This window comes from Nycticebus coucang, chromosome 16, assembly GCF_027406575.1.
Source record: "Nycticebus coucang isolate mNycCou1 chromosome 16, mNycCou1.pri, whole genome shotgun sequence".
NCBI lineage: Eukaryota > Metazoa > Chordata > Mammalia > Primates > Lorisidae > Nycticebus > Nycticebus coucang.
The window spans coordinates 85,819,122-85,841,503 of NC_069795.1; the positions used below are offsets into that span (position 1 = coordinate 85,819,122).

General features: G+C 42.3%; 1 non-coding gene and 1 pseudogene across 2 annotated transcripts; both read right to left on the reverse strand.

Annotated features, from left to right (window-relative positions):
• Positions 1-18,845: 18,845 nt before the first annotated feature.
• LOC128568333 (U2 spliceosomal RNA) lies at positions 18,846-19,036 on the reverse strand. Its single transcript, XR_008375137.1, has one exon. It is a non-coding gene; the product is annotated as a U2 spliceosomal RNA (small nuclear RNA).
• A 1,554-nt stretch (positions 19,037-20,590) lies between these two features.
• LOC128567771 (eukaryotic translation initiation factor 4E type 2-like) lies at positions 20,591-21,676 on the reverse strand (annotated as a pseudogene). The gene has a single exon (XR_008374927.1). The product of XR_008374927.1 is annotated as a eukaryotic translation initiation factor 4E type 2-like (transcript).
• Positions 21,677-22,382: the final 706 nt, after the last annotated feature.

Here is a 22,382-nt window from a genome sequence, read left to right on the forward strand (position 1 = left end):
TAAGTGTCTGAGCATGTTTCAGGTAGGCGAGGCTCAGCAGGGAGGTGTATTAAATGCATTTTTGATTTGTATTTTTGGGTTGTAGCCCCACCGCAAATTTGGGAGCCTCTGTATATCTAAGCAATATCAACGTTTACTTAGGAGATTGAAAAAATGAGAGCTGGGGCAAAAGACAGGATGTGCAGTCAAGGTCACGTATCAGGAACAGTCTGGCCCGTGTGTTGTAGGTGCTCGGATATGCTTGAAACGCAAATATTTCCTCCATCTGTATTTCATTTACTAAAGATACGAAGCCTGTGAGCAAGTATGAGATTGGCCAGTCTCAGGCCATGTGGAAACTTACAAGTCAGCCTCTCCTCCTCTAAAGGGACCATTGTACAGCCTTTGTCAGTGACCGCACTGGGTACACATGCATGGCTTTTTGCTTTGTAGCCTAATAGCGCTTTGCACAGATTAAGTTCCCACTGCCTGCCTCCAGTGAAGACATGTCGTTAATCTCCAGAAGACTATTTGGAAAGGTGAAGGAATAAATTCTGCCATCAAATCTAGTTGTATCTTCCAGCGTGTTAATGCTGCGTATAGCTGTATACTTCTATTACCTGCACTAAAACGCACCAGCATCACTTAATGAAATTTTTAATTGGCTCTTTAAAATAGTGGTGCAATCAGGCTTCTCATACACAAAAATCTCAGACAGGCTGAAAGGGAAATGTGCATCACAGTTTAAATAGATGCTTTTCAATTGCTCCATAAGACAAACAGATTTATTAATTAGCACATACTTTAGGGCATGTTACATACTTAAAGGGGGGAAAAAGAACAGAGGTGATAAAGATTTGAACTCTGACCCCAGAAACAAGATGACATCTTGTTTGCAGAAATGCCTAATTCTGCGAACAATGAACCAGGGGCTTAGAGCAGGGCTCTGAGGGCCTGAACTGGCCAGAGGAATGATCCCTGGATTTGTGTAACAACGAGGCTTCTAAGTGGTATATAGGAACTAGACCCAACTCTGGTAACATGGAGGGAAGCCTTTTAACATGGATAAGTAGGAAGAAATACTCAGTTACAGAGCTGAGGCATTTTTAAAGGTCTTTTGTAGCATAATTGTCCAGGACATAAGAACAAAAAGATTTAGGCTAAGGGTAGAGATGGGTTTCTCGGCGGTGTGCTTGGTATTATGCTAAGTGTTCTTGAGACAATAAAATACACTGGATCCCTGCGCTGTAAAAGATGAAATTTGAAAGATCACATGGACACAGGCATGGATTTAGTGATGAGTATTTGTTTTCTTTTTGTTTTGTTATTATGGTAAATTAGTGGGGGGGTTTTAACTGAAAGATTAAAATGACACTTTTTCTTGGAATGGGGAACATGTGATTCTTCCTTTCCTTGACCTTTCATGGCCCACTTTGGGTCATTAATTTTATGTCTTGTTTGCTTGTTTGAGACAGGGTCTCACTCTGTCACTTGGGCTGGAGTGCATCATAGCTCACTGCAATCTTCAGCCAAGATCTCACGTGATCCTCCTGCTGAGTGGCTGGGACTACAAGGAGCTCAGTTCCAAGCCCAGATGTTTGTTTTTTCTATTTTTTGTTGAGATGAGGGTCTCGTTCTTTCTCAGGCTGGTCTTGAACTTCTGACCTCAAGCAATCCTCTCACCTGGGACTCCCAAAGTACTGGGATTACGGGTGTGAGCCAAGGCACCCAGCCAGGTCTTGTCTTAGTGGACTTCAGAGATGAGGGACAGCACCGTGTCTCATCCCTTTCTCCCCCTGTGCCTACACACGCTTACCTAACACATAGACTATTCTCAGTATGTGTGTGCTGTATGGATGAGTTACGAAATAAGGAAGACATAGGGATCCTTCTCACCCAGAAAGAAGCTGACCAGATCATTTTAGACAAAACTGAGTGAACGTGGCAAGTAAATTCATCACTCTGACGCTTCCCTGTGAAATGAAGGGATGAGTCGTTGGCTAACTCAGGGCTGGTGAGTAGGGCTCAGTGTAAGTACCTGCCCAGTTGATTTCTCTGGGCTCTAAGTCTGAACACTCTTTTTGGACACACTTCTGCTACAAGCAGATAGGACCCTGCCTGTTACAAAAACAACCAAAATAAAACAAACAAACAAACAAAACCTTGGGCCTTGTGAAACATGGGCATCTGATAACCCATATCCTAGTCACTTATAGATCGCTTGTAGAAAATAAGAAAGGAAACAACTTATGAAAGAATGACATTAACAGAATGCAACAGGTGTGGCAGCCTTTGCCTGCCCTTTCCTGTAGGTATCTTCTTATCCTCCAGGCACTTTCTTTAAAAAAAGTCATGTTTATCGCGTGTCCAGGTGAAACTGATCAGAAGAGGTTGTGGTACAGTTGGGTTTACAAATGGAGTTTGACGGGGCTTGATGTGCTAACTGATAAGAACCTCCTAAGCTGCTTGTTTTAGATACAGCTTCCTGAGTCCCACCCTAAAGTAGATGAATCAAAATCTGGAGTTTGGGGCTCTGGCGGAATATGAATTTCAAAAACTTTCCAAGATGATTCTGACACGAAACCAGAACTGGGAACAACTGGTTTTAATGTTGAATCACACAGTCTACAAGTATCTGAACAGAGTAAAACAAACAAGATGAGTATCAGGCACGATGTAAATTCCTTAACTTTACCATAACAAGAACTGGGAAAAACCTAGGCCAACAGCAGCAGGGATGGTAAAGCTGTGTATTTAGTTGTCTGTAAGCTCAGGAAGAACCAACTCTGAGACACAGGCCACAAAAACAGCTACGGTGCTGTCAGGCTGACTGCCTAGAAATGCAATTTCCAGAGCAAGAGAGATCTCTCTTTCCTATTCTGTAATCTCAGAAAACAACTGGATTATGTTCTTGATTTAATAGTAGTAATTGTTATTTTTAGTAGCAATATATAGCAGCAGTTGTAGCAGCAATAATTTTTTTATGTAGCACTTCATCATTTATAGTTTTTTTATGTTCAACATTTTACTTACCCTAAATAAAAACTTTAATTCAGCGGTGTTGATAAAATGCAGCCCCTTGGTGAACACACCATTCAAACCTAGATCGTTTATCCTCCAAGTCCCATGCTGTGCTTGACAATTTGGAGAATTAATAGGCCAGGAGAGTAAGACGGCTGAAATCATGTCATCAGAAGAAAATATCCAAGAGAAGACATACTAAAGCTTTGTCTGTTGTCTCTGTAGGCCTTGTGGGCATCTGCAGGGATGAGTGAGCAGACTTGTCATGGAAGGCTTCAGGGGGAAGAACTTGACCAGTGGTAAAAATTATAGGGAGACAGATCTTGGCCTCTACCTTGACCCACTGTCTTTCTTACTAGGAAATAATAAATAGTTCTCTAAAGAAGGAACAGGCTGCCTCCAAGCAGAGTCTGAAAAACTGGGATAGGGTGGCCTCACAGGTCAGAGAAGGGCGCCTGAGTTCTTGAAACCTGGGCTCTTGCACTCTTCTGATGTTCAGGGCTGCTGGAGCAGCAGCTCTGGAAGCAAGCATTGTGCGGGAGAAAGGTGCTCTCAGGCATGGGGAGCTCTCGTTCTGCACCCAGGTAGCCAAGAGCCTCACTCTTTTGCCCTCTGACTTGGACTGGAGAACCTCATGCCTTCTCCTGAGCTGAGACATTGGGAGCAACCTGATGTCCTTTGTGCCTCTGGGAACAGCAACCTCTCTCCTTTTGCACAATTTAGTGAATGCTGGTTGCTCAGAGAACCACACATTCCCGGAGCTTACAGCCCACTTAGTGGACACTTGGAGGTCATTTGCTCCCACCTGACCACATTATATATAGGGAAACAGACAGCAGAATATGCAACTTGAATCACAAATACATTAAATATTGGAGTTAGAAGAGACGCTCAGGCCCCACACCCATCTGACCACATCCCTTCACTTTCCCGAGAAGAGGTATGATCACCCAAGATCACAAAATTGAGGGATGGCACGGCTGAGACCACAGCCCCACCCCCATCTGTCAGGGTGGTGACATCTGGTTATACATCTCAGCTCCTGTTTTCCACTGAGGATCTCGTCTTTCTGTCTCTTCCACTGGGAAAATTGCCCTTTGCCATGGGATGCAGGGAGGCTGAAGCTGGGCTAACAGAGGGCCAGCCCTGTGCTCTGTGCCTCAGTAGGCTGTGCATTGCTGCCACAACTTGGCAGGAAGACATCTCCAGGCCCACAGCTCCATACAGCTGTTTTATAAGCTGCAGCTCATGTGATTCGATGGACACATTAAACATTCTTCCGGGCAATTCTCTATGTTAATCTCTCTTGAGTTGGTCTCATGTATTTCTTTGTGTATCTGAGACCAAAGTTAGTATTATGGGTGGAAAATAGAATTTAGAAGTCAACTGAATTGATCCTTAGAGTGGAGAATTTTTTTTTTTTTTGAGCCAGAGTCTCACCATGTCACCCTTGGCAGAGTGCCATGGCATCACAGCTCACAGCAACCTCAAACTCTTGGGCTCAAGGGATCTCTTGCCTCAGCCTCCCAAGTAGCTGGGACTACAGGCACCTGCCACAATGCTTGGCTATGGTGGAGAATTTTTTAATGATGAAGAGAAAAACAGTGTTCAGCAATTTTCTTCTCCTCCTTCCCTTCCTTTCTTCCTCCTTTTTTCCCTCTCTTCCTTTCCTCCTTCCCTCTCCTTCCTCTTTCTTTCTTTCTTTTTTTTTTTTTTTTGCCTTCCTTCTTTTCTTCCTTAATTTTCCAATGCAGGGATGCAGATGGTCGTCAACCGAGGAATGAATGATCATCTTCTAAGAACATAGCTCTAATTCAACAATGCTCTGTTCTACCTTTTGGCTTCTTTGCTCACCTCAAAATGCAATTGGGCCATCAAACACCATCTTTGTGAAAGTCTATACCCAAAGTCAATGAAAAATCCCTCTTACACCTGACTAACACACTCATTTATTCTGAAGTTATTATTTCTGCAAGGCCTACCATTTGTAGTAACAAATACCTGAGGTTACCAAATGCCTGTTCTGTCTGTTTTGAAGTTCTTCTTTGCTATTGCTCACTATTCTTTGAGAAATTTCCTTTCTCCACTGGAATTTTCCATCAAGTACTCTACCCTAAAGGTGAATTTTTCTACTGAGGAAATGTGAATATCTCATTTAAAGATAAAAAAAAAAAATGACTGTCATTTTTAAAAAGAATAAACTTTCCAAACCAGAAGACCCAACTCTCTCTAATATTTCATTGTCCTAGAAAGTGACTCTCTTGGGTAAAAGCTAATTTACCCATATGTATTCAAAGAAAAAAAAGAGTTTGGAAACTACAGATGTTACTTTCAAAGAGGATGAAATGCTTGTGCAATGCAGGGGCGTTCTTGGGACAGAAAACCTAGGGGTCCTCTCCTATTTCCCTTCCTTGTAACTTATTCAGCCAGGTCTACTATTTACAAGCCTTGTTGTTTTGAGCAAGTGATTTAGCTTCTGTGACCCTCACAGGGGAGCAATACTGCTATATGCCTTGTAAATTTGTTACAATGAATTGATGATTTACTGATCTAAAGCATGGTGTAAGCACTTCCCTGTCACCAGAAGAACTGAAGCATAGGTCTAGAGGCTGCAGTGAGAGGAGCATGTGGGTGGTGGGACAATCAAAAGAGAGGGTATTGGGCCTGGCAGAAGCAGATAGCAAGGGCCCCAGGAGGCCAAGACCACCAGACCTGCTCTCTGACAGCTGGGGAACATCAGAGAGCTGAGGCTACAGCAGAAAACCAGGATGCCCAATGCCCAAGTGAAGAAATAGATTTCACAGCTGGAAGGAAGGAGGGTATGGGGCCAAGCATTGTTTTAGAAATTAAACCCAATGAGAAATTACCAGGATTAGAATGAGTGTGAGCCAGAAAAGATCTGGAGATCCCAACCTTGACCCAGCACATTCACAACTTGCCATTTGACTATGAGAAAGTAACTTTCTCTTTCTAAGGATCAATTTCCCTATTGCTTAATAAGGAGAAGGGGGGAGGATTACTAGATTCTGCCTTTGGGCTCTGATATTGAGTGATTTCTGATTTGTGAGCATTCTCCTTAGTGTTTAACAAGGAGAGAAAAGATGATGCTGACTTGTAATTTAAAAAAGATAAATAGAAAGGAAACCCTTGTGATTTAATAGAACTGGTGAACTGTGTGCCATTTCTAGCAATCCCTGGCACATGTTTCATAACAGAAGCAGCTTGCTTACCCTTTATGGAATATTAGTAGAAAAGAGTTACAGATTGTGAGCAGGAAGACACTTGAGACGTTGAATATCTTTCAATGTCTGATAAGAAAAGAAAAAAGGGGAAATGGCATTTGATGTTAATTTTATTCATTCAATAAACATATGCTGAATGCATGCTGTGACTGTGCACCCAGCACACGCGAATTCCACTCGATTTTGGTCCTTAAGAAGTCACAGACTAGTATAGGAGACAGACAAGTGATTTAAAAAGTCCACTGTATAAGACATAATGAAGCGAGAGCTGGAGAAAGGAGGTTTTCATCCCGACTGAGAGATCAGGAAAGATTTCATTCATACAGAATGACGTGTGGACATGGCCTTTAGAAGATAAGTAAATTTTGATCTATGAGGGCTGGGAAAAGGGGCATTCTAAACTGAGATAATTATTCAAATAAATGATTATAATGGGAAAGTCAGGATATTTTTAGGGCACAGAAGTTGGTCATGTTGCAGAAATACAGAAGCCTGGGAGATCTCAGGAAAGGGGTCAGAAGGATAGAATTGGTTTCTTTTCTTTCTTTCTTTCGTTATTTTAATGTAATTGACTTTCTTTATTCTTATTGCAGAAGATTACCCAATATTCATTTGAGGGACAATGAACCACAAATGAGGTGGTTGGGAATACAATGCTGATTTTTAATAATCCAGCAGGGTGTGATCCACAGGTGAGGAGCACAGATATTCTTGAGAAATGGATCTTGGCTTTCATTTTTTACTTTACTATTAATGAGAAGAAATCTACAAGGTGTCCAAAAGTCTCCATGCAGGGAAACATTTAACAAACTTACATGACCACAGATATCTTAGAATGTGTTCTTCACGAAGACTTTGTGTGCGTGTAGAAAGAGGTGGTTAACGTATAGAGAATATTTTACAAATATTTTGTAGAACTTGGTAATGGATATTTTGTAAATAAAGGTACGTTTAGCTATAATGTCCCATTTTCCCTAGGTATGGTGACTTTTGGACACAATGGACTATAGTGCTGAGAGTGATAGGTTGGTAACTCAGTGACTGTGATGAAGAATTTGAACAAGTCATTCTATGATGTTTTCCAGGTCTTTCTAAAAGAATGTCTTGAGGTTACTTAAAGGTGGTCCTCAAAAAATAAAGATTCTGTGTCCACGTTTTCAAAGCTGTTCTGACCCTGTTAAAAATGGACTCTGTCACCTTAGGCACAATTCTCAGACCCTTCAGTGTCTTAGTTTCTTTTTCCAACAATTGTGGCCACACTACTGTGGCCCATGTGACCCTGGGAGGCTGACGGTGGGTAGAAGGCCCACTGGAGCAGACCTCAGACTCTCTGTACCCTGAAGGTGGTTCTACTCTCCTCATTCTAAGGGTAGTGATGGTAATATCTACATTATTGCCTTGCAAAAGAATTAAACAAGGTCATGAATATGTTATAAAAGCTATAAAAAGACTATAAAAGTATATGATTATATGTGATCATTTAAACACTTAACATTGGAACACTTAACACACAGTTGCCTATATCCAGTCAAAATACCACAGAGGTGCTGGCCAAATCACATATGTTTAACACAAAATACTCCTAACTATAGGGTAACAATCAGAAAAATGTAGGAAAGTGAACACTACTAAAAGATTGGAAGGAGGATAAGACTTTTCCTAAAGAATTGTATGGGGGATAAAAAAATATAAGATACAGCTCTGCGCCTGTGGCTCAAGTGGCTAAGGTGCCAGCCACATACACCTGAGCTGGCAGGTTCAAATCCAGCCTGGGCCCGCCAAACAACAATGAAGGCTGCAACCAAAAAATAGCTGGGCATTGTGGCGAGCGCCTGTAGTCCCAGCTATTTGGGAGATGGAGGCAGGAGAATCACTTGAGTCCAGGAGTTGGAGGTTGTTGTGAGCTATGACACCAAGGCACTCTACCCAGGGGAACAGCTTGAGGCTCTGTCTCAAAAAAAAAAAAAAAAAATATATATATATATATATATGATACAAAAAAGTCCTCCCAAGATGTAGCTTAGCATAAATCACTGAAATCTCAAGGTTGGAAGAGGCTTTGAAAATTCTCCCTCCCCTGGGGAGGCTGAGCACCATTGGCACAGGACTGGCAGGCTGCCCACGGACATCCAGTCTCTCTTGCGGCAGCTTATGGGTTTGAAAGTTTCCTTCCTGTGTGGAGCCACGATCTGCTCCCTCAACTTTTGGAATCTTGGAAATTCAGGAATGGCCGTGTCCTTGGAGGTCATCTCAGCCAGACCCCACAATGTGCAGAAATACCTACTATAATCTAGCTCACAGGGTTGAGGTCTCCTTGCCTCCTCCTGAATATTTTTCCTGGTGAATTTTTCAACTCTCCAAGGAAACATCGGTGCCTTTTGGCGAGCAGGTGTCATCAATGGACAAGCTGTGCCTTGTCTTCTGCCATGGTGCTGGTTCTCTGTCGCTCGCTGATGGACTTGGTGACTTTAGACCCAAATAACTGACCTTCAGGAATCTTGATTTGACAGAACAGTTCTCATCTACCTTTGGAGACCCTTCAGATGCATGGAAATGCAGAATTATCTCTGTTCCCAGTGAATTATTCCCTACTCCTTCAGACATTTCTCATGTTACGTCTTCCCCCAAACCCTCCCTCCTGGGCCCCTACTCTTCACCTCTGGCTCACCCAACTGTCCCCAAATATCTTCCTTTTTGAGCCCTACTGTTCCTAGAAACCTGAGAGGCATGCCTCTTCTCCAAGACGTCTTTCCTGACCCCCCTTAGAAATGAATACTCCTTATTCATTCAGACTCTTCCGTCTTCCCTATTAATTGTCTGCCTTGCTTGCACATCTGTGGCCATATATTGAAAGGAAAGATAGTACTTTCTTTTCATTGACCTACATTTTGGGGAGCATTGAAGTTGTCATTTACTTTCAACTTGATGAGAGTGTGACATTCTCTATGTATCTGCCTTGACCGATTATTCTGCTTAATATTTATCCTCCTGGTGGGAATATTGGAAAAGGCGCATCATTCCCTGACTTACTGTTATAAGAAAATCAGGTGGGATAGCTGCTACTCATAGAGAAGTCGTATGCTGTCATGAGCACAAACAGGAGCCTTAGAACTCAGCAGGTGGACAATCTTGGGTCTGCTGCTTAACTGCCCTGTGCCTCATTTTATTTTATCTCTAAGATAAACCTCAAGGTGTTTTGAAGATAAAACAAGGTATTTATGTGACAGCCCCTGGCTCTTGTTAGAGGAAATGAGGTTGAATTAGAATTCAGTATGACCCCTTAAATTAAAGAAGTTGGTATGAATGTGCAGTATTATGCTTAATTGAGGAAAAATAATATATCTGACAGAACAACAGTAAACAACTATTATACATGAAGCAACATGACTGCTTATGCTCAAAATAAATATCAGTGGACCATCCAAATATCAGAGGGTATCATGTGAAGAATGCAAAAATTAGAAATCAGCATAAGTTCAGTATTATTCAGTAATACATTGCTAAAAAAATGTCTGAGGCTTTTTTTTTCCTTAACATTCTTTGTCTCATCATTATAACTGTGTAACCTTAGCAAGACCACATATAGTGAGGGCCTCAATCTTCTTGTGTGCAAAATGAAGATGTTCAGAAGAAGTGTTCTCAAAAATCCCATTACGATCTAAAATCCTGACTCTACATCTTAACCTACTGTACAACCCTTTGGATAAAAACAACAATGAAATCAACAATGCCACCCCTATGTCTATGAAGAATTGGAGCAAGGAACATTGGGAGGTACTATGGAAAAGCTATCTCAGTGCAGGCCGTCTGGCATAAGAAAGGATATTCCTCTAGGGGAGGGAGTGTGGACCTCTAGGGGTGTGCGGGGGCGGTATGAATAGCCTTTTTCCATTCCTACTGAAGACAGACAAAGCAAACTGACTTAAACAGCGTAAGGGAGGTCTGTCCAACTACCTGAGATGTATAACCCAGAAACAGTTAACCAGAAAGAGCTCTGGAAATCAGATCTTTAAGGACAAACAGAGCACAGTTATGATCTAATACAAACAAACAAACATTTTCCTTATTCACTCATGAATTGGTGGGCATTGAGGGTTAATTCTACATCTTGGCAATTCTGACTTGTGCTATGAAAAATTCAAGTATAGGTGTCTTTTTGATAAAATGACTTCTTTTCCTTTGGGTAGATACCCAGCAGGAGGATTGCTGGATTGAACAGTAAGTCTATTTTTTTTTTTTTTTTTTGAGAAATAGCCACACTGTTTTCCATAAAGGTTGTACTAATTTGAAGTCCCATCAACAGTGCATAAGTGTTACTTTCTCTCTATATCAACATTAGCATCTGTTGGTCTTTGACTCTTTTTTTTCTGAGACAGGGTCTTGCTCTTTCTCCCAGGCTAGAATGCAGTGGCATCATTGTAGTTCACAGCAACCTCAAACTCCTGGGCTTGAACAATCCCCCTGTTTCAACCTCCCAGCAGTAGTTGGGACCACAGGTATGGGTCACCATACCTGGATAACTTTTGTATTTTTTGTAGAGATAAGATCTTGCTGTTGTTTAGGCTGGTCTCAAACTATTGGCCTCAAGTCATCTCCTGCCTCAACTGCCCGAGGTGCTAAGGTTACTAGCATGCATATTTTTAGACTTTTAAATAATGACCATCTGGCAGGGCTAAGGTGATGTGTTGTGGTTTTAATTTTCATTTCCCTGATGATTAATGCTGTTGAGCATTTTATCCATATGTTTGTTGACCACTTGTCTGGGTTCTTTTGAAAACTTTTGTTCATGTCTTTTGCACACTTTTTCATGGTTTTTTTTTTTTTCTTCCTGATTTGTTTGAGTTCTTTGTAGATTTGGGGTATTAGCCTTTTATCAGATATATAGTTTGAGAATATTTTCTCCTATTCTGTAGGTTATTTAAGGACTCTGTTGACTATTTGTTTTGCTATGCAGAAGCTTTTTAATTTAATTAAGTTCCGTTTATTTATTTTTGTTTTTGCTGTATTTGCCTTCAGGGTCTTAGTCGTAAATTCTTTACTTAGGCCAACGTATAGAAGTTGTTCCTACATTTTCTTCTAGACTTTTCTTCATACCTTACGTGTAAGTCTTTTATCCATCTTAAATTAATTTTTGTACATGGCAAGAGATAGGGATCTTGTTTCATTTTTCTGCATGTGGCTATCCAGTGTTCCCAACACCATTTAGAAACAGGGCTTCCTTTCCTCAGTGTACATTGTTGTCTGCCCGGTCAAAGATAAATTTTCGGTAGGTAAGTGGTTTTATTTCTGGGTTTTCTATTGTGTTCCGTTAGTCTATGTGTCTACTTTTATACCAGTACCAGGCTGTTTTGGTTACTATAGCCCCGTAGTGTAATTTGAAACCAGGTAATGTAATGGTTCCAGATTTTTTTTTTTTTTTTGCTTAGGATTGCATTGGCTATTCAAGAAGGCTGTTTTTTGGATCCAAATGAAGCTTAGAATTATTTTTTCTGCGTCTGTGAAATACGACATTGGTATTTTGATAGGGATTGTGTTGAATCTGTAGATCACTTTAGGCAATATAGTAAGAAGAGTTTCTGAAAGTAGCCTCACCTGCAGTCACCAAGGTCTCTACTTCTGAGTTCTAAAGGTAGAAATGTTGGAATTATCTTCTATTCTTACCTCTCCCCCCCACCCCTTCACCGTGATCCCCACCATCTAATTACTGCTGTCATATCCATTTCCTCCTTGCCTTCTCCTCTACCACAGACTGATCTTTTTTAAATTTTGGTAGCTGCTCAAGGGTACACCTTCCTCCTGTCTGTTCCATTCTCCATCCTTCCTGCAATGCTGCCAAACTAGTCCTTCTGAAATGTGACCAGTAATTACCTGGAAAAGTTCAGTGGCTCCCCCATTATTTCAGACCATGTCCATCCCCTGCCCTTTCTGACTGTGTTGCCCTTGTATAGATGAGGCCTTTTAAATGGAATCCCCTTTCCTGACTATAGCCGAACATCCAAGTCACACACGACTTTCACAAGTGTACACACACAGTACTTTATCTACTAAACCTTCTTTGATACCCTTCCCCATACACCTAAGCTGGGAGTGAGTCCCCCTCCTCCCCTGACACTCTCTAGAATTTTATTTTCTATTTGTATTTATATATTTATTTGCATAATTATTTGGCTAAAGTCTACCTCAATCAATTCTTGAATAAATGACATGAATACATTGACCATATTTTTTTGGTCATAACTATATCAAGACATAGTATCTGACACATTATAAGCACTCTAAACATTCATTGGTTGAATGAATATATAGGTTAGGTTAGTTTCCATGAACTCATAATCACATCAGTATCACCAGAATATTTTAAAAGATACATATTATATAACATATATTAAAATATCTATAGAGCTATCTCTACCTCCATCTATCTATCCATATATAGCTATCTGTATACATGCTTATATATGTATATACATATGTATATGTAGAGAGAGAGAACATGAACTTGAGGCTCTTCACATCTGCTCACCCTCAAACTAACCAACAACTAACAAAGAAATAAAATCATTCTGAATACAAAGTTTCTAAGAGCAGTCCATCATATCTTCAAAAAGCTGCTGTAAGCGATTGCAATACCAATGCTTTCTTATCCCACCTCGTCAGCCTGGACACTGCCGAAGGCTACATAACATATTCACTTTCTATCTTGTATTAAAGTTATTTGTGTGGAGGGAGCCTCTCTGCCACCCAGGCTAAACCCTTAAAGGACTGGCCTGCAGCTAATTCATCTGTCTCTCCACTTCCCCACCCCCACCCCATGAACACAGCTGTGTTCAGGATGTGAATGTGGATTGAACCAGATGCTGGGGAGGGTGATACACAGCTTGGCTTTGGAATATCTGGACAGTTCGATCTCTTGCCTCTGCTAAAGACAGCCCTTCTGATAAAGAGAATCTGTGGCTACATATATTTTTAAGTTTCAAAGCAGGGGCTAAACCTTCCAAGAGCTGAGCAGACGGGCCCTGTAGGTAGCGTTTAGTGACTAACTGGGATGCTTTCTTTTTTTTTTTTTTTTGTAGAGACAGGGTCTCACTTTATGGCCCTCGGTAGAGTGCCATGGCATCACACAGCTCACAGCAACCTCCAACTCCTGGGCTTAAGCGATTCTCTTGCCTCAGCCTCCCGAGTAGCTGGGACTACAGGTGCCCGCCACAACGCCCGGCTATTTTTTGGTTGCGGTTCAGCCGGGGCTGGGTTTGAACCCACCACCCTCGGTATATGGGGCCGGCGCCTTACTGACTGAGCCACAAGCACCACCCTAACTGGGATGCTTTCAACTGCCTGGGCTAAGACTGGTGCTAGGAGCCAATGTCTTAGCTCGTTAGAAAGTCTTTCTCTTTCTAAGACTTGTTTCAGGGAAAAGAAGAAAAAGAATTGAGGGGGAAAAAGATGGTGCTGGGTGCCCCTGGAGGGAAGAAAGTCTAGAGATGAAGACTGCAGGGAAGGCAAGCTGCATTTCCTGTGAGGATCTTCCCAAAGAAAGGAGTTTGCCTTTTGTTTTTTTGCTGCCCCTCAGCTTCCAAAGGCATTTCTGATCTCTTTAGCTGGAACTAGCTGAGGAGGGCACAACCTCTCTCTTCCTGCCTCTCTGAGGAGGAGTGGGAAGTGGAGAAGGTGATGGGCAGGTGAGCCACCTAACAGCGGGAGTGGAGGCATGGCTTTACCCAAATTCGCAGCACAGAGAGAGCTGCAGGCTTCCCTTCCCACCACATCCTGGCATCAGAGTCCGGTTTGCAGCCGCAGCCTAGAGCTGATGCTGTGGGGGTGCAGGAAGAGAGGTGGAGATGGCGCTGCAGGTGGCATACCATGCTCCTCACAGAGGGAAGCGGGAGAGGGCGGCAAATCCACAGCAAGGGGCAACAGAGAATGCATCCCCCAAACCCACATATGTAAACATCTGCTGAGGCCGTGGCCCAGAGCTGCCTGGGGTCTGGACAGAGCTGACAGGGGAAGAAACATTCATTACTGATTTTCCTCAAAGTGGATGAGTGTGAATTTACCCTACTCACCTGGACAAGGCGTAATCGTCATTTCCTTGTAACTCCTCCTGTTGAAAGAACACTTGATTCAGAGTTGCTTGGCTATTGGTGCATTGATCTCAACCTCATTTTCGTTTTTTAGTGAACAAAACTGAGTGAAAGGGCAGCAGAAGGCTGCCCAAGAGGTGCTGTGACTGTCCCCTGTAGTAGCACTGCCCACATTAATTACTGGCCACGCTGTACCTTTCTCTTTTAAGCCATTGAAAAGTAGAAACATCTAGTTTAAAACTCAAACTTAAACTCTGGCCAGTGAAAAAGTGTAGACCATGTCAGATTAACAATAAATACCCCCCCACACACACTTCACAGGGAGGTGATGAGGGGATGGCAGCAAGGGGTTCTGCCTCAACACAGCACAGTACCCACCCTGTGGAAATGACTCCTCACAGCAGGCTTAGCCCAGGGAAGTGTTTACACCCTGCAGATACACACACCACACGTGCATCACCCACGCAGCAAAGGATGTCACAGAAAAGCCCTGACAGAAACGAGAAACCAACTAGCAGGAGAACCCAGGATCATCCTTTACTGTCTATGGACACATACTGAGTCTGGGATGACTTCTCCTCATCTGTAGATGAGTAAAGAGAAAAAGCCCAAACATGGGCTCTTTTAGAAAATGTTGTAATGTGGCTGGCGGTGGTGTCTCACATCTGTAATCCCAGCACTTTGGTAGACTTGAGGCAGGCCAGAAGTTTGAAACCAGCCCGGACAACACAGCAAGAGCCTGTTTCTATAAAATATAATAACAAAAAATTAGTGGGGCATGGTGGTGCACACCTGTAATTCTAGCTACTTGGGAGGCTGAGGTAGGAGGATCACTTGAGCTGAGGAGCTAGAGATTACAGGGAGCTATGACTGGGCCACTGTGCTCCACTCTGGGTGACAAAGTGAGACCCTCTTGCAAAAACAATGTTGTCATGTAAAAGAAAGAGTACATTGCATTCAAGATGCAGAGCAGTGACAGCACAATCAGAGAGGATGAACTGGTGAGCCAAGGTCTAGAGTCATTGCTGGTGTTCAGCTGTCTTTCCAAATAGCTGTGAACTCTGCGGAAGAATGCGGGCTGCTTTCACTGGACCAGATCTCTGCTCCCTGAATACTTGTACCCTGTACCTGATGGAAGATACACATGGGAGCTACAAGCCTCAGACATAAGGAAATGGTACTGTCACACTCCTCACCTTGGTGTTAGAAACCAATGTCCTTTCCACCTTATCTTTCCTTGTCGGAGCCTCCTCTTTAAGGCCACTCTCATCTGCTATCAGTAATTTATACCTTAATATTAATTTTCATTATTTTGACCCTGATCCAAAGGATTTACCCTGTAAGACTCATTATTCTTTTACAGTGAAAGTCTCCTATTAAGGGAATTCTTGGCATTTAACATTAAGGATGAGGGCTACTCTGGTTAACTCAGAAATTAGACCAAATGAGGTAGTCGCCTACTGAGATAATATCACATAACACAATAATCCTTTTTGTTCATGTAGCCTTATAACTTTTGTCTTCAGATTCACCACCCAGGGAGCTTGGAAGCTAGAGCCCCCATCTGGGTTTGAGTCAGTACATCTGTGGTGGGGCCCCAGAATCTATTGTCTTTTAAAGCTTCCTACATAGTTATGATCATTATTCTGATCTGGGAATCACCGGTCTACTTTTTTCCTTTTCTAACACACATTAAAAATACACTAGCACTCACATGATTCAGAAAAGCAAAAAGGTGGAAACAACCCACATGTCCATGGATGGATGAATGGATAAACAAATTGTGGTACATACATGCAATTGACCATTATTCAGCTGTAAAAAGGAATGAAGTGCTGGGGCGTGCTACCACGCATGAATCATGTAAATACCATGCTCAGTGAAAGAAGCTTTCACAAAGCTTCACACAAAAGATAGTTTTCTGTCCTAGCCTATCCTACATGCTGTAGGCTTCCATTTATATGACATATCTAGGCCAGCCTAGGTAAACCTATAGAAATAGGAAGCAGATTAATGGTTACCAGGGTCTGAGGATGAAATTCTTAGTGGGTGTAGGGGTTTCCTTTTGAGTTGATAAAAATGTTTTGGTGGTGGCCTTGTAACACTGTGTTTGTAGTAAATGCCACTACTCTGTTACAAAAACTGTATGCTACCTGAGTGTCACGTCCACAGTTTCATTTAGTCTTCGTAACCCACTTGGGAGGTAGAAAGACACACATTCATTCACACACACAAAGCACACACGCCACCTGTCACTTGGGTGTCACTGTAAGGGAAAGCCTGCATTATCAAAATGTGTAATTTTATTATCATAGAGTCAGGAATAGCTTGGTGTTTTTTTCATTTGCCCTTATCTTGATTTAGCAATACAAATCCTTGAAATCCTTGGTTTCTTTAGAGCGTGGAGGGCATATTTGTAACCTATTGCTGCTGTAACCTACTCTCCTTCTAACAAATTATCACAAATGTTGTGAATTAAAACAACACAAATTTATTACCTTATAATCCAGGAGCTCAGAAGTCGCAAATGGATTGATCTTTCTGGAGGCTCTAGAGGAAAATCTATGTGCTTGCCTAGAGCTTGCAGGGGCTGGCCCACGTCACTCAGCTCTCTGCTTCGACCATCTCCTCCCCTTTCTAGCTCTAACCCTTCTACTCCTCCCCCTTCCCTCTTGTAAGAACTCTTATGATAACACAGGGTAATGGTAGTGTAAGATTCAAAAAATTTTAACCAGTATCAAAAGACTGAGGAGAAAGGACTTTCTCTTTTCCTCCCAGTTCCTTTTCTCAAAGGTACATTTATAACTGTTTTAAATTGGCTGCAAGTCATGGGGGGGGGAAGCAGAAAGAGGGACAGAGGGAGGGGGGTTGGGCCTTGGTGTGTGTCACACTTTATGGGGGCAAGACATGATCACAAGAGGGACTTTACCTAACAATTGCAAACAGTGTAACCTGGCTTATTGTACCCTCAATGAATCCCCAATAATAAAAAAAAAAAAATTAAAAAAAAAATAAGAATAGATGCTTGAACAAGAAAGAAGTGTCTTTCTACTTTTCAAAAATATCCAGGGGAAGGTAATCCAAAATGTATGCAGTGTCCTATCCTGCAAAGTGCTTGAGGGCCTAGCACCTGTTAGTCCTTCCCTGCTATCCCTAAATTGTGAACCTTATACTTATGGTCCAAGATGATGATTAGAGCTCCAGCCATCACATCAGCATTCCTGGCATCAGGATAACTAAGAGTATACTCCTTGTCATTTAATCAGACTTACAAAGAGCTGCTTAATAGAACTCTATTTACCTTCTAGTGGTCAGGTTTTATCATATGTTCACTCGTGGTTCTAAGAGATACATGTTTGTTTAAAGTACGTATCCTGATTTTATTTGAACAAATAGGATCACGCCGTAGACTATTTGCATTCTTTCTCAAACTACCTTGCACTTGCAGACACACTTAGTCATTTTTACAGTTGGCTGGTATTTCATTGTATGGATGTGCAATTACCAAATTAACTGCTTGATATTTAGATGATTTTCTCCCCTCCTTTTATTCCCCACCCTACAATCAGCCCTGCCGTGAATACCCTTGACTCTCCTTCTAATGTACTTTGTGAATGGGATTTTTTTTCTGTTTCCTTTATCTTAGCTTGCATTCCCCAAAAGTCAAAGCTGAGGTAAAGGAATAATTTACTTAATTTTATTAGGGAATCCATAATTATAAATCCTTAATTTATTAGGGAATTCCCTAATTTTATTAGGGAATCTCATCTCAAGTAAAAGGAGTGACCAAAGCAGGGATGGAGGGAAAGTCAACATGAAAATGATCATCACGTTGGTCATTGTTGAGGGATACCGATCACTCACTCAGGGGAACTGCACCTCTAAGCAGCTTACAAACAGCATCTAAAGACAGTCTGTTAATGGGAGTGGGAGTGGGGGAGAAAAGGGAAGGAACTGATTTCCTGGCTTCTGTCTCCCATTGGTGGAAGGTTTGCTCCACAGCGTGTTAAATCCCCTGCGCTTCTACATTACATGGGCGGGCTCAGGAATGCTGACCAAGCCCTGTAACAGTGTTAAGAAGGAAGGCTGGGGTTGGAGGTGAGCAAGAGGCTGCCACTCCATGCCTGTAAAGTTCACCAGAATCCCCCCAGCATTTCGGTTGGTCTGGTTTGGTTGCCTGGTGGAGTGACCAGATACATATCTGATTTTCACATCACAACAAGCCTTTCATCAGACTTCTTAGCCACAAGTTTGCCATCAAACTTAGTTCAGACATGCTTTACCTCTTGTGTAGGTCACTGCAAATCCTCATCACTGATCTTTATCTTTCAATCTCACCTCTCCACTCCGCATTCCTGACTTTTACCAGGGGGAAATTTGTAAATTAATAGCTTGGTTTATGTGATTCTCGGCACAAACATGGCTTCCCATTGCTCTTGCAGTCAAGTCCAAACACTTTAGCCCCAAATTGAAGGCCCTTGTTTTTTTTTTTTTAAAAAAACCGAAGGAAATAGCCCCCCGAGGGGGGTGCACCGTTCCTGGAAGTACTGCAATACCAGGTCGATGCGTGGAGTGGACGGAGCAAGCTCCTATTCCAACTCCCTGCTCCAAAAATCCATTTAATATATTGTCCTCGGATAGAGGACGTATCAGATATTAAACTGATAAGAACAGGTACTACACTTGATCTTAGCCAAAAGGCCGAGAAGCGATTGAAGGCCCTTGTTAATTATTTTCCTGAATTATCTCTCCCCCTCACACCCCTGTCTAATCTCATGTGTTCTAATCCCAGACAACAACTCTGATTTTTTTTTCCTGCCATTTCTATTACATACGTGCATATCAAAACCCTACAACACAATGAAGACACTAAACTGGGGGCTGGACACGGAGTCTGCAGGAATTGGAAAGAAGTCAGGGCCATTCCAAGGCAAACAGAAAAGTTATTCAACAGCCAGTGTAGGGACTCCTCGCCCTATCACCAAATAAATGCTCTCTCTAACACCCAACTCATAGCGTTTCTCTTATGACATATATATATATATATATATATATTTTTTGAGACAGTCTCACTATATCGTCCTTAGTAGAGTGCTGTAGCATCATAGCTCATAGCAACCTCAAACTCTTGGGCTTAAGTGATTCTCTTGCCTCAGCCTCCCAAGTAGCTGGGAATACAGGCGCCCACCATATCGCCTGGCTATTTTTTGTTTGTAGTTGTCATTGTTTGGCAGGCCCAGGATGGATTTGAACCTGCCAGCACCAGTGTATGTGGCTGGCACCGTACCTCTGAGCTGCAGGTGCCGAGCCACTCTCTTATGATTTTTTAAACCATAATTCTCTGGTCTTGAGATTTTACTCCTTGTTTAGGTCAAAGACTTCAGAATCAGGAATAGATTTAATGTGGTGAAAACTAATTTGCAATATTTTAGAGTTAACAGAAATAATTTTTTTGAATACTTTGATTTACATTTAGAGAAATCACAATAATTTGCTCTCATATCTAATTGGTTATGCCACCTAAACAACTTTGGCTCTAGTTTTTTAGATAGACCAACTCAAAAGAGGAATTTGAAAGGCGTTACTTGTGTGTGTACTGGGCAATAAGTTATTTTCATTTTTTGGAAGTTTTCTTGGAAGCATCATCAACAAATATAGCAACAATTGCTTACAGGTTATATAGTATATTCCAAACACTGCTAGGCGCAAAGAAGGTAGTGATAAACAAGACATGTTCTTTGCACCAGGGGGTCTAGTTAGGAAGATAGACAAGTGAGGAGGAAGTAAAGTATAGGAGATTAATGCTACTGTGGGATTTTGGGTGGGCTATCAAGGAAATGCAGATGTGTGATACCTGAATAGAGGATTAGGAAAAAAGAACAGGTGAGCTGAGTCAAAGAGGAGGTCTCTGTGTCCAACATTCATTCCTTAGTTTCCGTGTTCATTGTGTAAGCATTCACTTTTGTTCCTTCAATAGAGTAGACCTTCGTTGGGAGATATAGTAAACACTCTTGGTTGAGTCAATGTTTATATCCGACCTTTTTATTCCTAATTATTTGTAAAACGAGGGTGGCCATTTGACCCAATTCTAGCCAATAAGGTAAAAGGGTAAAACTGCTAGAGGGATCTTCAGAAATATATATATGTATAATTTTTAGTTTAGCACCATTTATTAAGTGATCTCAGCTGATGTTGTAGCTGCTGTGTGTCAGCCTGTTATTGAAACATAAGATGCTCTTCCAATTCCTCTTGTCCAGGACAGAAGGATCTTCCAGGTAGCACGCCAACAGAACAAGAGACTCAGATAATGCCGGCTTCAATGATGGTACCATTCAGAGATGGAGAGGGTCATGGCACATTCAATTGTGGCCTCCAGAGGTTTTGAAAAAGGAGCCTTTGGGGGCCCAGCCTGCCTGGCATTTTGATGCTGTTGGTGTGAGTTTTGTATTCCACAACGGTGCTGGGAGGTGGGTTAAGCACCCGCTGAAGCCTATCCTGGATTTGGGTTGTGGTTGCTTGGTTGCTGACAGTCTTATTCCATATTGAAATAATGTTCTCCTGAAAGCAGACAGGGACCACAGCCCCGTGGATCTCCTCTCCCACCATGAACCGTTCCCCTAACATGGCCAGGATGAGATTCTCCAAGCAACAGGAAGCCAAGCCCTTTCACAACCCAATAATCCACTTGCCACTGTTTTTATTCGCATCATCCTCTCACATGGGTTTAATTCCTTCTTTGAAGAGACGGAAGTCACTGTGGCCTGTCAGGTACCCGGGGCATCCTGTGTGGCTATAAAACCTCCAGAACTGCTCCACAGGGGCACAGGGGCCGATCTGTTAGATATTCTGTTTGTAGCTTTGTGAGCTGGCAGGACAGCCGGAGGTTCTCCTGGAGTACCAGGAAGTGTAGTTGTACCGCAGGGGGTGCTCTGCTGGTCCAGGGACAACAGCCTTCCTTTTGCTGCTTTTCTGATTCTTGTCTCGTTCCATTGTTTCCTTTTCACCATCTTTCTGTGCGCTGTTTTCTTCATTCTGATCATGGTCCCCACTGTCATCATCTTTCAAGGCATTGAACTTGTTGTTCATCCTCTCGCCGCCGCTGTCGCCATTGCCTCACAGAGTTCTTCCGAAATATTTTGATTCTCTGACATGGATGCCACATTTCTCTCTCTTCTTTCTTTTTTAGGGGGTGTGTGTGACCATTGGAGCTGCTGCAGCCAGAATGCAACCATGAGGGAAAAGCGCAGCAATGCCAACCTGACAGAGCAGCCATGACCGTACAGAGCCTCTAAACTGGCACCAGCAGTCACTGACCTCTGAATATTTTATGTGAAAAAAATAAACTTCCATTCGTTTAAGCCACTATAGTTTAGTTTTCTGTTGCTTGTGACTGAAAACCCTTCTAACAAATTTGGGAATATGCTTTTGGCTAGATCTTTTCTTTGGTGATTTCTTAATAAAGCTGTCGGTTGCAAACAACTTAAAATGGAGAGCCCATGACAAAAGAGCAGGTGATAACATCTCTTCAGTTACTCTTCTTCCCTCAGTGAATGAGGCACTAAGATTTATAACTGGAGACCAGGACGCGAGTTATAGGTGTCTGGCCCCCTGTCTCAGCACCATCGTATATTTCTTTAATGAAGTGTGAGACCAGAACTCCATAAATTCACATAGTAGCAGAAGCAGGCAGCAGCTCGTCAGCAGAGCTATTCAGGGAGCCCAGCATCACTCTTTGCGTATTAGAGAAGTTCACAGCCAGTTAAAAATAGGCTTGGAGAGAAGTCGTTTTTAGACCACAGCTCATTTTGGATTTCTCTGGAGCCCCATTCTGGGCCACAGTGTATTTCCTTTTTTCTTTCGTTCTAGTAAGAGTACTTGGGCCATTCAGAGACAATAGGTGTATAGTTACCTTTACTTCTGTTGTGCTTTGCAAGCAGAACTATGAGGAAACAACAGTAACCCCTTGGGCACATGGAATGTTACAGCTTTTTTTTTTGTAGAGACAGAGTCTCACTTTATGGCTCTCGGTAGAGTGCCACGGCCTCACACAGCTCACAGC